The 13,870-nt window shown below is 49.6% G+C and overlaps 1 protein-coding gene across 3 annotated transcripts in view; it reads right to left on the reverse strand.

Moving 5' to 3' along the window:
- The window catches only part of LOC137432585 (formin-binding protein 4), a 79,287-nt gene that overhangs the window by 59,102 nt on the left and 6,315 nt on the right, over positions 1-13,870 (reverse strand). The gene's annotated exons all lie outside the window — the stretch shown is intronic.

Consider the following 13,870-nt stretch of genomic DNA (forward strand, 5'->3'; position numbering starts at 1 on the left):
TAGTGAGACCCAAAAGCTTGAGTGACAGAACTTCTTGGAGAGGATTATTCAGAAAGTAGATGGGAGGGTTGTCCAGTCGGTCTTTTCGGAGAGACATCGCAAGAGTGTGAGATTTGTCAGGATTGAAAGACATGTTCCACTTGCTTGCCCAGTCTGTGATTTTGTCCAGGTCTGCAGAGAGTGAAGAGGCTGCAGACTGCCGATCTGAGGGATGAGGAATGGAGCGGCAGAGAGTGGAGTCATCAGCAAAGAGATAGAGAGGATTTTCAAGAGAGTCAGAGAGATCATTGATGAAGACCAGAAAAAGCACCGGGCCCAGAACACTGCCTTGGGGAACTCCAGCCTGAACAGGAAGAGGAGATGAGAGAAACGCATTCAGGGCCACACGTTGACTACGACTAGAGAGGAAGTCGGCCAGCCATGCGTGGAGATTTCCATGGATACTAAAGTAGGAGAGATTGGTGAGCAGAGCGGGGTGGCCAGACCGTATCGAAGGCACGTGATATGTCGAGGGAGACAGCTCTAATTTCCTGTTTGGCATTGAGGACCTCCATCCATTGTTGAGACAGCAGAAGCAGCATGTCCAGAGTAGAGTGACCTGGTCTGAAACCAAATTGATGATCAGAGATCAAGCCATTGGAGAGGAGGAAAGATTTCATATCCAAAGCAATGATGGATTCCATGACTTTGCTGATAATTGCGAGTAGGCTGATTGGTCTGTAGTTGCTAGGATCTGTTTTTGCACCTTTTTTTGTGCAAAGCGGTGATGTTGGCTGATTTCCAAGCAGATGGCAGTTGACCTTGAGCAAAAGAGAGGGTGAAGAGAACAGAGAGAGGGAGTGAAAGAGCGGAAGAACAGGATTTTAGGACCCGTGGGCTGATGCCGTCAGGTCCAGTTGCAGAATCAGAGTCGAGGGTTGACAGAAACTTTTCCACCTTGTCAGGAGGAAAGGACGCGGAGTCCAGGAGCAGCTGGGTACGACTGAGTATGGTGGGTACAGAGAGGGATGGGTTTGGGACACGAGATTTAGAGGCAAACACAGAATTGAGGCATTCAGCTTTTTCACGTGCGGAGTCAGCTGTGTAGCCGTTTGAGGTAAGGGATGGGATGGAGGCTGGAGGGGGAACAAACACCAGAAACAGATTTGACCAGACGCCACCAGGATTTGGAAGAGGGAGACAGATAAGAGAGTTCAGTCTTGAGAACGGAGAGATATTGTTTCCTGGCTCTCCTGAGGGTGGACACACACTTGTTTCGGGCTTTGTGAAAGGAAATGAGATTTCCTTCCGTTGGATTTGCTTTCCAGGAGACGAAGGCAAGTTTTTTCTGGGCAACAGCCTCACCACAAGATTCCGTGTACCATGGACGGGAGGAAGGGTATGACAACTGAAGATGAGATGGGATAAATCTGTGCATGAGAGAGAGAGCAATTTACTTTGGAAGAATTCCCAGGATGAGTTGATGTCAGAGGTGGTAGAGATGGGAGACCAGTCCAGATGATTGATGGCTGCTTGAAGACCGTGCCAGTTGGCCTGAGTGAAATGCCAGACTCGTCGACGCTGAGCAGGCTCCCTGAGAATGGTCAGAGAGATGTCCACTTTAACAAGCACATGATCAGATGATCTGATTGGAGCAGAAGAAGAGCAGCAGACATTTTCAGGGAAGTTAGTCATAACCAAGTCCAGAAGAGAAGATGCTCTGTTGACTGAGATCCGGGTCGGGAAATTGACAGATTGTGTCAGTCCCAGTGAGTCGCAGAAGTCCTTTGCTGAGGAGCCATGGCTGGTGAGAGAGGTACCCACACCCAGCCAACTGGCATGGTGACAATTGAAATCACCACATATGAGGAAGAGAGAGTTGGGATGAGTAGATAGAAGTTGGTCTATATTATCAGACAGCGAGATGTAGATGGAGTCATCACTGTTTGGTGGACGGTACAACACACATATGAAGAGGTGGGAGCGAAGGGGAAGCCGTAGCCAGAGGTATTCCTGGGGGTGAGGTGGAGAGAGTGCAGTGCAGGGCGAGTGAGGAAGAGAGTTTTTGATAAAGATAGCAGCCCCACCTCCAGGACGAGGCTCAGGTCTATCATACCGGAGGAGGGAGTAACCCGGGAGAGATACTAAGGAATCGGAGACATCATGAAGGAGGAAAGTTTCTGTTAAGCAGATCACGTCTGGTTTGACAGAAGCAACCTGTATGGAGAGATCAGTTAAGTTTGAACGAAGGCCCCGGATGTTTGAGGTCCATACCATTAATGAAGAGGAAGGGGGAGCATCGGACACAGAACAGGGGGGAGGAGGGGTAGGGTAAGATGTGGAAGAGGTGGAAGAGGTAGGGAGAGCTGTTGAAGGTGTGTCAGAGATTTCAGAATAGCTCGGAGAAAGGGAAGGATGGGGCAGACAAAAGGTTTGATGGTGATTGGGTGAGGCACAATGAGGTGTTATTTGAGGAGGGGGAAGAGCGAGGCAGAAGGTTGGGGGAGATGGAGGTGAGAGTTGGAAGGGGGAAGAAGCGGGGAGGATGCTTTGAGGAGGGGGAGCGAGAGGGGGGAAATTGAGAAGAAATGAGAGTGGGGAGATTTGAAGGGGAGGGGCGAGGGGGGAGTTTAGGAGGGAAGGGACAAGGGGAGGGATTTGAAAGGGATGGGATATGGGGGAGATTTGGAGGGGAGGGGTGAGGGAGGAGTCTCGGAGGGGAGGGGCAAGGGGGAGTCTTGGAGGGGAGGGGTGAGGGGGTAGTTTAGGAGGGAGGGGGCAAGGGGGAAGATTTGAAAGAGATGGGTTATGGGGAAGATTTGGAGGGGAGGGGTGAGATTGGATTTTAGAAAGTGTACGATTAATGGGAAACGAACATTTATTGCAAAATGAGTTTCTTGAGACCTTCGAGTCAAAAATACGTTTGAGGACGCTGGAGGGAGTATGGAGTGCAGGAGAGTTTAGGGAATGTAGAAAAAAGGCACTGAAAGAGATGGAATTTTTTTGGGGGATGAATAGATTTGGTGAGCAAGTCAAAAGCAACCTTTTAAAGAAGAAGAAGAAAAAGGTGTTATAATATACGACGTGTAGTGAAATTATACCAAAGTTGAACCCAGGAGTGATACTCGCTTAAGCCACTGAGGGGCATCTATAAGACCTGGGACATCCGCGACGCTGAGCCACTCCTGTGACATTTACTATGACATGTAGTCCTGTAGTCTTGAATGGTACGTACCCGCACATATATGCTAGACTCGCTTGCTTTGACTATTATTATCGGTCCTTTCTGTATGATACCAAGATCCTGATATCTATTGCATGATTGTATTTTTACAGGATGATGTCAGAGATCTAATTGTGATTAAACCAACCTATGGGACAAAGTTGTGGACCTGTTTGATTTCCACGACATTTAATCACAATTAAGATCTACGGAAATGGCGGGACACAAGATGATCAATGTACCGACACTCGGCGCCGACCCACAAGCTGAGGATTCGGGCTCGGAGTTCACTCACTGGCTCAAAACGCTGGAGAACCAGTTCGGCACCCAGGATGCCGTTCCCACCGCTGAAACGAAGCTGTCTGTGCTGCAAACCAAAGTCGACCACCGCGTCTACAGGAGCATCGCACGATGTACGACGTACGATGCCGCCGTGGCAGAACTAAAGCGACTTTACATTAAGAAAAGGAGCGTGGTGTACAACAGGCATCTGCTCGCAACGCGGCGTCAACAGCCAACCGAGTCGATCGATCGCTTCGCCCAGGAGCTGCGACACCTCCTCGCGGACAGTACTCAAGAGGTACGGACACACGAGCAAGTCCAGGACGATCTTGTCCGAGACGCTTTCGTCTCTGGGATCAGCTCTTCAAGTCTGAGACTCAGACTTTTGGAGACAGCTGACCTGACGTTCGCGGAGGCACTACGGGTGGCCAACGTTTACACCGAGGCCCGGGAACAATCTACCGCTTATGACCACGCACGGGCCGTTGCGGGGACTTCTCAACTCGCGCGACCGGAGAGGGCTACCGCCGAGGATACGGGTGCGGACTCGACTACGGCTGAGCCCCTGGCCGCTCCCGAGGTGGACTCGGTTCCGGCCTGGCAGCAGCTACAGCAGCCAGGCCAAGGCCTGACCTGAACGCGACGTGTTACTTCTGTGGCAATCGACAGCATCCCAGGTCGGCGTGTCCGGCTCGGGAAGCAATATGCCATTTGTGTTCTACTAAAGGACATTTTGCAAAAGTCTGCAAGAAGACCGCGCGGGGCACACAAGCTCGCGCGACCTTGAATGGGCTTATCGCTGAGCCAACGGACCGAGCACAGAGCGGGGCGCCTCACCCGGCTTTGATGAGCGGTCCTCCTCCTCGCGGGCCCCTGGCTGCACGCACGTCCTTGGTGAGATACAACGGGCCGCCAAAACAAATGGCGCAAACACGACCGGCCGCGGAGCGACCGACCTTGACTGGCGTTCGAACGCCCTCCTCAAACAAACGACAAGCTTCTGCTTTGAAAGCTCCTCCTGATTTGCAGCAAACGCTGCACGTGACACGAGCGCCATCCGACGGCAGCTCGTACGAACTACACGCTCTTGCTCCAGCACATGAAAGTACAATTGACTGCGATCTTTCGCACGTGACACGAGCGCCATCTGACGGCGGCTCGTACGAACTACACGCTCTTGCTCCGGCACGACCAACTATGCGTTTGGCACGGGAGCCCTCCGGAGGCTGCTCAAACGACCAGAAAACTGCAGCCGGTGTGGGATCCACACGCGAGGCGCGATCTTCTCGCTCGGACGGCACAATACCTGCCGGATCTTCCGGCCTTGATCAGGCCATTGTTCCGCTCTTGGTCAAAGGCATTTTTGCGCGGGCCCTAGTCGACACAGGGTCTACGGATAGTTTTGTCCATCAGCGGCTGGTGCGTCACCATGGGTGGCCGGTCCTCGGGACTACATGACGGATCTTCATGGCCTCCCAAGGACTTAGGCTCAGCACGAAGGGGGAATGTCGATTGAAACTTGTGATAAAGGGACGCATGTTTCCCGATGTACATCTCATGGTCTTGCCTGCATTATGTGCTGACATTCTGTTAGGACACCATTTTCTTAAGCGACATGGACGTTTGGAAATGGAATTCGGAGGGACGGACATGCTTGCTGTGTGTGCACTCGCGAAAATGGAAATTGAGCCTCTTTCGCTGTTCCCCAACCTGACCACTGACTGCACTCCTGTAGCGGTAAAATCGCGGCGCTACTCACGAGCAGACGTGCAATTCATTGCGGAAGAAACGGCCCAGCTCTTAAAGGACGTTGTTATCGAACCTAGCCGGTCGCCGTGGTGGGCCCAGGTCTTCGTGGTGCGAAGTGAGGCCCATCGCCGGCGCATGGTAATCGACTACTCACAGATGGTTAATCGCTTTACACAGCTGGATGCCTACCCCTTACCGGGGATGGACGCGCTAGTACGACAGGTGGCCCAGTACTCCGTCTACAGCACTCTTGATCTGCGTAGTGCGTATCATCAGATCCCCATCTTTAGGGCTGATCGCATCTATACCGCCTTTGAATCGGGTCAAAGGTTATACCAGTTCACCCGCCTACCTTTTGGGGTGACGAACGGGGTCGCCTATTTTCAGAGGGCTATGGACGACCTCGTTACTAAGGAGAACTTGACAGATGTCTTTGTATATCTGGACAATCTTACGGTTTGTGGGTATGACCAGGGGCATCACGATGCTAATCTGAAGCGCTTCCTCGAGGTCGCGCAGAGGTATCGCCTAACCATGAATGAGGCTAAGTGTCGTTACTCTCTACGCACGATAGATCTTCTGGGGTACACCGTGACCCATGGCTCAGTCTCTCCGGATAAGGAGCGTCTGCGACCTTTGCTCGATATGGCTCCGCCTAGCGATCGGGCATCGCTGAAGCGTGCTCTCGGGCTGTTCGCCCACTATTCGAAGTGGGTGCAAAATTTCTCCGCGAAGCTCCGCCCCCTCGTGGCCTGCGACACGTTCCCCATGAGCCCGGCCGCCTTGGCGGCCTTCGGGGGCCTTAAGGCCGACATCGCTGGGGCGACGATCAACGAGAGCGGATCTTTCGTCTTAGAAAGTGATGCCTCGGATCATGCGATAGCGGCGACTCTCTCCCAAGGGGGGCGCCTTGTGGCTTTCTTTTCACGGACTCTCACCTCCGCTGAGCGGAGGCTTTCGTCTGTCGAAAAGGAAGCGTACGCGATCGTCGAGTCGATTCGACGATGGCGACCGTACTTACTCGGGCGATGCTTCCAAATCATCACGGACCAACAAAGCGTTGCGTTCATGTACGACACCTTACATGCTCAACGTATTAACAATGAGAAAATCACTCGCTGGCGTATCGAACTCGCCGACTTCTGCTACACCATCAAATACCGCCCGGGGAAGGATAACCTGGTCGCCGACGCCTTATCAAGGCCGGCTACGTGCGCGGGGATCGTGGCTTTGGAGGGACTGCGCGCTTTGCACGACACTATGTGTCATCCAGGGGTGGCGCGTTTCGCTCATTTTGTGCGTAGTGGTAATCTGCCATACTCGATTGAGGACATCCGCCGGATCTGCCGTGACTGCGCTATATGTGCGGAACTCAAACCGCGTTTTTACGACCCTCCCATGGGGACGCTGGTTAGGGCTACTAGACCGTGGGAGAGATTGGCAATGGATTTCAAAGGACCGCTGCCGGAGTCGAGCAACTCTCGTTATCTGCTCACTATCGTTGATGAGTACTCGCGATTCCCTTTTGCTTACATGTGCGGGGATATGACGGCTGCCACGGTCATACGGTGCCTGCAGAATTTGTTTTCTATGTTTGGGTATCCGGCCTACGTGCATACCGATCGGGGTGCGGTGTTCCTGTCTCAGGAGGTGAGAGGTTATTTGCTCCAAAATAATGTTGCTTCGAGTTACACCACACCGTACAGACCCCAGGCGAATGGGCAGATCGAACGCTTCAATGGGATTATATGGAGGACCGTCATGCTAAGCCTCCGGACCCTCGGCCGGGGTCTCGATAAATGGGCTTGGTCGCTACTTGCGGCTCTGAACTCGATCAGGGCTCTCCTATGTACGGCCACCAACCAGACTCCTCATGAAAGACTGCTCCACCACCCTAGAAGCTCGGGTAGTATCCGATCTTTACCCAGCTGGCTCGCTGAGCCGGGGCCGGCCTATCTCAAACGAGCGGTGCGCACAAGCAAGTACGACCCCTTTGTAGATAAGGTGCAGGTACTCCAGGCTAATCCCGAGCATGCTCGTGTGATGACGGCAGATGGACGCGAGTCCACTGTCTCCGTACGCCATCTCGCCCCTTGTGGGGTCATCGACCCTTATAGGGATATCGACGAACCGATCTACGAGTCTATGGACTCTACCGAAGCTTCCTCTATGGAACTTTTGCCGACACTTCTGTCGTCACCTACACCCCTGCCTGAAGGCTCTGAGGTGCCCCCTCCGACACCTGCCTCCAGCGGCTACTCCGACGCAGGGGACTCCGGGCTTGGGGACGCCGTACCCGGTAGTTTCCGGACACGAGCTGGCAGGGTAGTTCGCCACCCCGACCGTTACGGGTGGACCGACTGACATGGAATGACGTCCCCAGTCAATTAATGCTGACGCACGCTTGAGATCTGCCTAGCGGCAGTATAGTTCTAACGGCGGGGAGAATGTAGTGAAATTATACCAAAGTTGAACCCAGGAGTGATACTCGCTTAAGCCACTGAGGGGCGTCTATAAGACCTGGGACATCCGCGACGCTGAGCCACTCCTGTGACATTTACTATGACATGTAGTCCTGTAGTCTTGAATGGTACGTACCCACAAATATATGCTAGACTCGCTTGCTTTGACTATTATTATCGGTCCTTTCTGTATGATACCAAGATCCTGATATCTATTGCATGATTGTATTTTTACAGGATGATGTCAGAGATCTAATTGTGATTAAACCAACCTATGGGACAAAGTTGTGGACCTGATTGATTTCCACGACACGACGGAATACAGAACTTGAGGGGAAAGTGCAAACATTGTAAGGTTAATAACTGTGAAAACTATCTGGGGAAATGGGGGAGAAACACGTGGTCGAAGAACGAACGAACGAATAAACGAATGAGAACAAAGAATAAGAACAGAGAAGGGAATTTTTTTTTTTTTTTTTTTTTGAGTTGAGATTTACACAAGGAAGTAGGCTATGGGGTGAAAAGACTGGGAAAAGCAGAGAACGAAAGTTATTGGAGCACAAACGACGGACCGCTGAGAGGAAAACAAAGCCTCAAGGTTGTACACTGTACAAGGCCTCAAGACACGACACGAATTAACACGATTTTCTATAGTACAGGTTTGAAAGATTTGCACCGAAATGGTGGTGACGGAATACACACGATACGTACACACACCATAAAATAAATACAGTTATAATGAAAATACAAATGGGAACAATTACTTAACTTCGATTTCGATGGAGAGCGTGGACAGCTGCAAATAAACGAAACCTCGCCGGCAAGACTGGAAGCGGAAGTGATGATGATCGGAAGATCACCAAGCGGAAGTGATGTTGCATTGTGATGATGATCCTTATAAATCAATTAAAGTTTGGACAGCACCGACTGCCAGTTATAGAGATCAATCAACTGATCAAGGAACCTTAGAATTTTTGAAAACCATCCTAGGCTCTACCTGACATGGAAAGTATAAGATAATCAGATAATGACACTTGAAACAGGTCTTCAATCCTTGCAAATCTCACATTCTCATCTGCCTTTCCAAATGAAAGAACCAACCACTGGAAAAAAACAAGTTTCTCAAAGTTTTGGGCCTCACCATGAACTCTGGCTCCTGGCGGAGATCACATATCAAAACTTGCCTCTAAAATCAGCTGTGGAGTCTGAACCATCTCGTACAAAACCCTTCCTTGGTAAATAAACTTCTCATAGCTACAATGTCTGTCTGTAGCTCAATTGAGTGCAACTATTCCAGAGTTGGCACCACAGCTTTACACCTGTCTCTCTTCGATGTTGTGGGATCTAAAGTTCTGAACATCATTGACATTTCCTACAATGCAGCAGAGGTACAGGCCACAGGGCCAAATGCTCTCCAGCAGAGACAGGTCGGTGGCCTTGGTTTTCTACCACCTCCCTTCGGGTCTTGCTTGCTTCGCTTTCCTCCGACACCATAATTCAATTCAATTCCTCTTGGTCGCCAATGTTGTTCCACCAACACCCTTCCTTGTCACAGTCACAAAATCAAATCTCACAGGTCACCTCTACTCATTTGATTTCCTCCTCCCAAACCAAACCAATCCAAACCAAACCAATTTCCTCCTCCCAAACCAATCAATCATCTGGACTGGTCTCCCATCTCTACCACCTCTGACATCAACTCATCCTGGGAATTCTTCCAAAGTAAATTGCTCTCTCTCATGCACAGATTTATCCCATCTCGTCTTCAGTTGTCATACCCTTCCTCCCGTCCATGGTACACGGAATCTTGTGGTGAGGCTGTTGCCCAGAAACAACTTGCCTTCGTCTCCTGGAAAGCAAATCCAACGGAAGGAAATCTCATTTCCTTTCACAAAGCCCGAAACAAGTGTGTGTCCACCCTCAGGAGAGCCAGGAAACAATATCTCTCCGTTCTCAAGACCGAACTCTCTTATCTGTCTCCCTCTTCCAAATCCTGGTGGCGTCTGGTCAAATCCGTTTCTGGTGTTTGTTCCCCCTCCATCCCCTCCCTTACCTCAAACGGCTACACAGCTGACTCCGCACGTGAAAAAGCTGAATGCCTCAACTCTGTGTTTGCCTCTAAATCTTGTGTCCCAAACCCATCCCTCTCTGTACCCACCATACCCAGTCGTACCCTGCTGCTCCTGGACTCCGTGTCCTTTCCTCCTGACAAGGTGGAAAAGTTTCTGTCAACCCTCGACTCTGATTCTGCAACTGGACCCGACGGCATCAGCCCACGGGTCCTAAAATCCTGCTCTGCTGCTCTATCTCACCCTCTCTCTGTTCTCTTCACCCTCTCTTTTGCTCAAGGTCAACTGCCATCTGCTTGGAAATCAGCCAACATCACCGCTTTGCACAAAAAAGGTGCAAAAACAGATCCTAGCAACTACAGACCAATCAGCCTTCTCCCAATTATCAGCAAAGTCATGGAATCCATCATTGCTTCGGATATGAAATCTTTCCTCTTCTCCAATGGCTTGATCTCTGATCATCAATTTGGTTTCAGACCAGGTCACTCTACTCTGGACATGCTGCTTCTGCTGTCTCAACAATGGATGGAGGTCCTCAATGCCAAACAGGAAATTAGAGCTGTCTCCCTCGACATATCACGTGCCTTCGACACGGTCTGGCACCCCGCTCTGCTCACCAAACTCTCCTCCTTTGGTATCCATGGAAATCTCCACGCATGGCTGGCGGACTTCCTCTCTAGTCGTCGTCAACGTGTGGCCCTGAATGGGTTTCTCTCATCTCCTCTTCCTGTTCAGGCTGGAGTTCCCCAAGGCAGTGTTCTGGGCCCCGTGCTTTTTCTGGTCTTCATCAATGATCTCTCTGACTCTCTCGAAAATCCTCTCTATCTCTTTGCTGATGACTCCACTCTCTGCCGCTCCATTCCTCTTCCCTCAGATCGGCAGTCTGCTGCCTCCTCACTCTCTGAAGACCTGGACAAAATCACAGACTGGTCAAACAAGTGGAACATGTCTTTCAATCCTGACAAATCTCACACTCTTACTATGTCTCTCCGAAAAGATCGACTGGACAACCCTCCCATCTACTTTCTCAACAATCCTCTCCAAGAAGTTCTGTCGCTCAAGATTTTGGGTCTCACTATCTGCCATGATCTTTCTTGGGAAAACCACATTTCCAAGCTGGCCTCCAAAGCCAGTCGCCGACTGGGCATCCTCCGTCGTGCGAAGTCCTTCCTCGGCACACCTGAGCTCCTCACCACATACAAGGCTTTCATCCGCAGCTCAATGGAATACTGTTCTCCCCTATGGGCCGGTGCTCCTGCCTCACACCTAGCTCGGCTTCACGCTGTTGAAACCAAAGCTTTCAGAATTATTGGAATCTCCCGCGATGAAGCTATCTCTGAGGGCCTTTCACTCACTCACCGCAGGCAGGTAGGTGGTCTTTCTGTCTTCTACCGACTCCTCTCCGGCCTTGCACCCCCAGCTCTCTCTGTGCTCTGTCCCCCAAATATTCCTACAGGTCGCACAAGATCTGCCAGCAACCCTCTGATGGTTAAACTGCCGAAATCTCGGCTCTCTGCTCACCTTCACTCTTTCATTCCTCTTTTCTCCCGCCTCTGGAACAAACTCCCTCACTCCCTTCAATCCCACTCCTCCCTCCAGGTCTTTAAAACAGCTGTTCACCACCATCTCTTATCTTCCCCCATCCAAAACCTTGATCTTTTCTACCCCCGCTAATTCACCCCAGATCCACCTTGTTTGAAATTCCAACTTCTTTCCTGGAAGTCCTGGCAGTGTCCATATGTTTTATACCTCTCCCACCGCCCCCTTCCCACGCCCCCCCCCCCCCCCCAAGCCCTCGCCCTCTCTCAGATCTCTCCATGTCTCTCGGTCCCTGCTCTCAAATGTTGTGTTTGTGTCCTTCCCCCTCTCTCCCCATCTTGTCTACCGCTCCCTATGTTATATGTTTTATGTGTCGGTTTGTCTTTCTGTGTGATTAATGTTCGCTCTTTCACGAGCCTCGACCTTGTATACAAAAAAAAAAAAAAAAAAAAAAAAAAAAAAACCCCAAATTTCCTGGGGATACTTCTCCTATGTCCATCTTACACATCCGCTACTTGTTACAGAAACTGACTTTTCTTAAAACAGGGCGGTACGCATAATGACCTCACGTCTGTAAAAATACAAAAAAAATATTGAATGGTGTCGATAAATAAGCACGTTTTGCTCAGTTTCTTTCAGCATTCCCTCAAGCTCTCCAATGCACTGCCCTACAATAATTATGATACGTGCCAGACAAGTAGGCAGATGTGAAGCATCATTGCATTTGCTACTGTATCTGTCTGTAGACCTTTCCAATGCTCATGGTATTGTACAGTACAGTGTATGGCAGTGGTCCTCAATCTTTTTTTTCAACGGGGACCAACAAAAGTCAGCGATAAAGGACAGCGTACCGCTATTTGGGAACCACGTAATTATTGGTCTTTACTGTCTATACTTCAGCACGTCATACCTCTCTAATAACTTTTTATATTAATATTTTAGTTTTTTTTACAATTGCCTAGTTTCGGAAATTGCCTCGTTTAGCTGCCTCTGATGTCACTCACCTTCGGGTATACATGAAATGCCTGATGGAGTGACTGTTGAACTCATTGCGTCGATGACTGAAAATTCGTCGTTGTACTCATTGACGGTAACAAAAAAAAAAAAAAAAAAAAATCCTGCACTTGCACTGCCACGCCATGTGCCGTCATGGCGCCTAAAAATAGGTCAAACCTTTGGCTTTGTGTGAGGGTCGTAGCGGGTTCATCGCTGTTGTGTAAAAAATATATACATACTTGGAAAGTGCAACTAGAACAGCTCACCGTACATTCACGAACATATGTACAGTGTGAAGGGGAAATGTTTGGCATATTGCTACACAAGTTCTAGTACTCATAAATGTTCATGAACAACCCATCCTTGGAGTTCCTGAATGAATTCAGATATTACGATTTAATTGCTGGGATCAACACGTTTTGTTTCACAGTAAATTACAAAAGGATAGTTTAATAAGTGATGTCACTTTAAGTTGACAAAACTAAAGGTTCCATTTCAATCACGTCAAAATTAATAACGAAAAGACAAACAAAATATATTTTACAATCGAAGTAAAGGTTCCCAAACCCCTCCAAACATGTAGCCAACGTGGTCAGCAGATGCTCAGTGTACCTGAGAGCACCTAAAATCCCAAAGCTTCCGGGCCCCTTAAGTGGGTCCCGAACTCAACACCTTGATAGCTTCAGGCTCACAGCATCTAGGCGAGTATGCACCCTGTTCCCTTCATTTCTGGAAACCCCCTTTCAAAAAAATCCTGGATCCACCCCTAGAGTAGATGATACATATAAACACTTGCTCCATTCATGAATTTGCCAGGAATGAATTTCATGAATTTTCATGAATTTCAGGAATTCATGAATTTTCCATCATTTGCCAGGCGTCGCTAGCATGTGAATGGCAGTAAAAAAAAATTCCCTGGCATCACTGCAAGCCTGGTGTTGGCTTAGCGGTTAGGGTGCCGGCTTGGGATCCCAGGATCCTGGGTTTGAATCCCGGTCGATCGCTGAATTAACACCAGGGGGGTTGATTCAGCCTGTCATCCTTCCGAGGTCGGCAAATTGAGTACCAGCTTGCTGGGATGAATGATCCCGGTGTGTACCCCGGCTTAGAATAGGTACACCGTATCCCTGCGCATCGTAAGAGCGTGACCAAGAGTTGGCGCCAGGAAGGGCATCCGGCCATAAAAACATTGCCTCAAACAGGGAACCATGATTGTCATGGGGCCCGCAAGGCTAACCCCTGCTCCAGCGGGGAAAATGGCCTTAAAACGATCATTCATATATCACTCCACGGACCAATAGCTTTCCTTCGGCAGACCGGAGGTTAAGAATCTGTGGTTTATGGAATACTTTCACTGGCTTGAATACTGCATTTAAAGTTAGTTTAATTAAAATGGATAATAATGCTTTGGCTTTTGTAGCGAGATGTGAAAACCACTTCAGTACAGATAAGTTACACTCAAGTCTACCAGGCTAACTTCTGCTATATCAAATAGCCCCCAAAACAGTTCTAATCAAACTTGGTGAACATAGTGTACCGAAATACATACGTATTAATTTCCACAATCTAAT

The sequence above is a fragment of the Myxine glutinosa genome, chromosome 8, assembly GCF_964187855.1.
Source record: "Myxine glutinosa chromosome 8, kmMyxGlut1.1, whole genome shotgun sequence".
NCBI lineage: Eukaryota > Metazoa > Chordata > Myxini > Myxiniformes > Myxinidae > Myxine > Myxine glutinosa.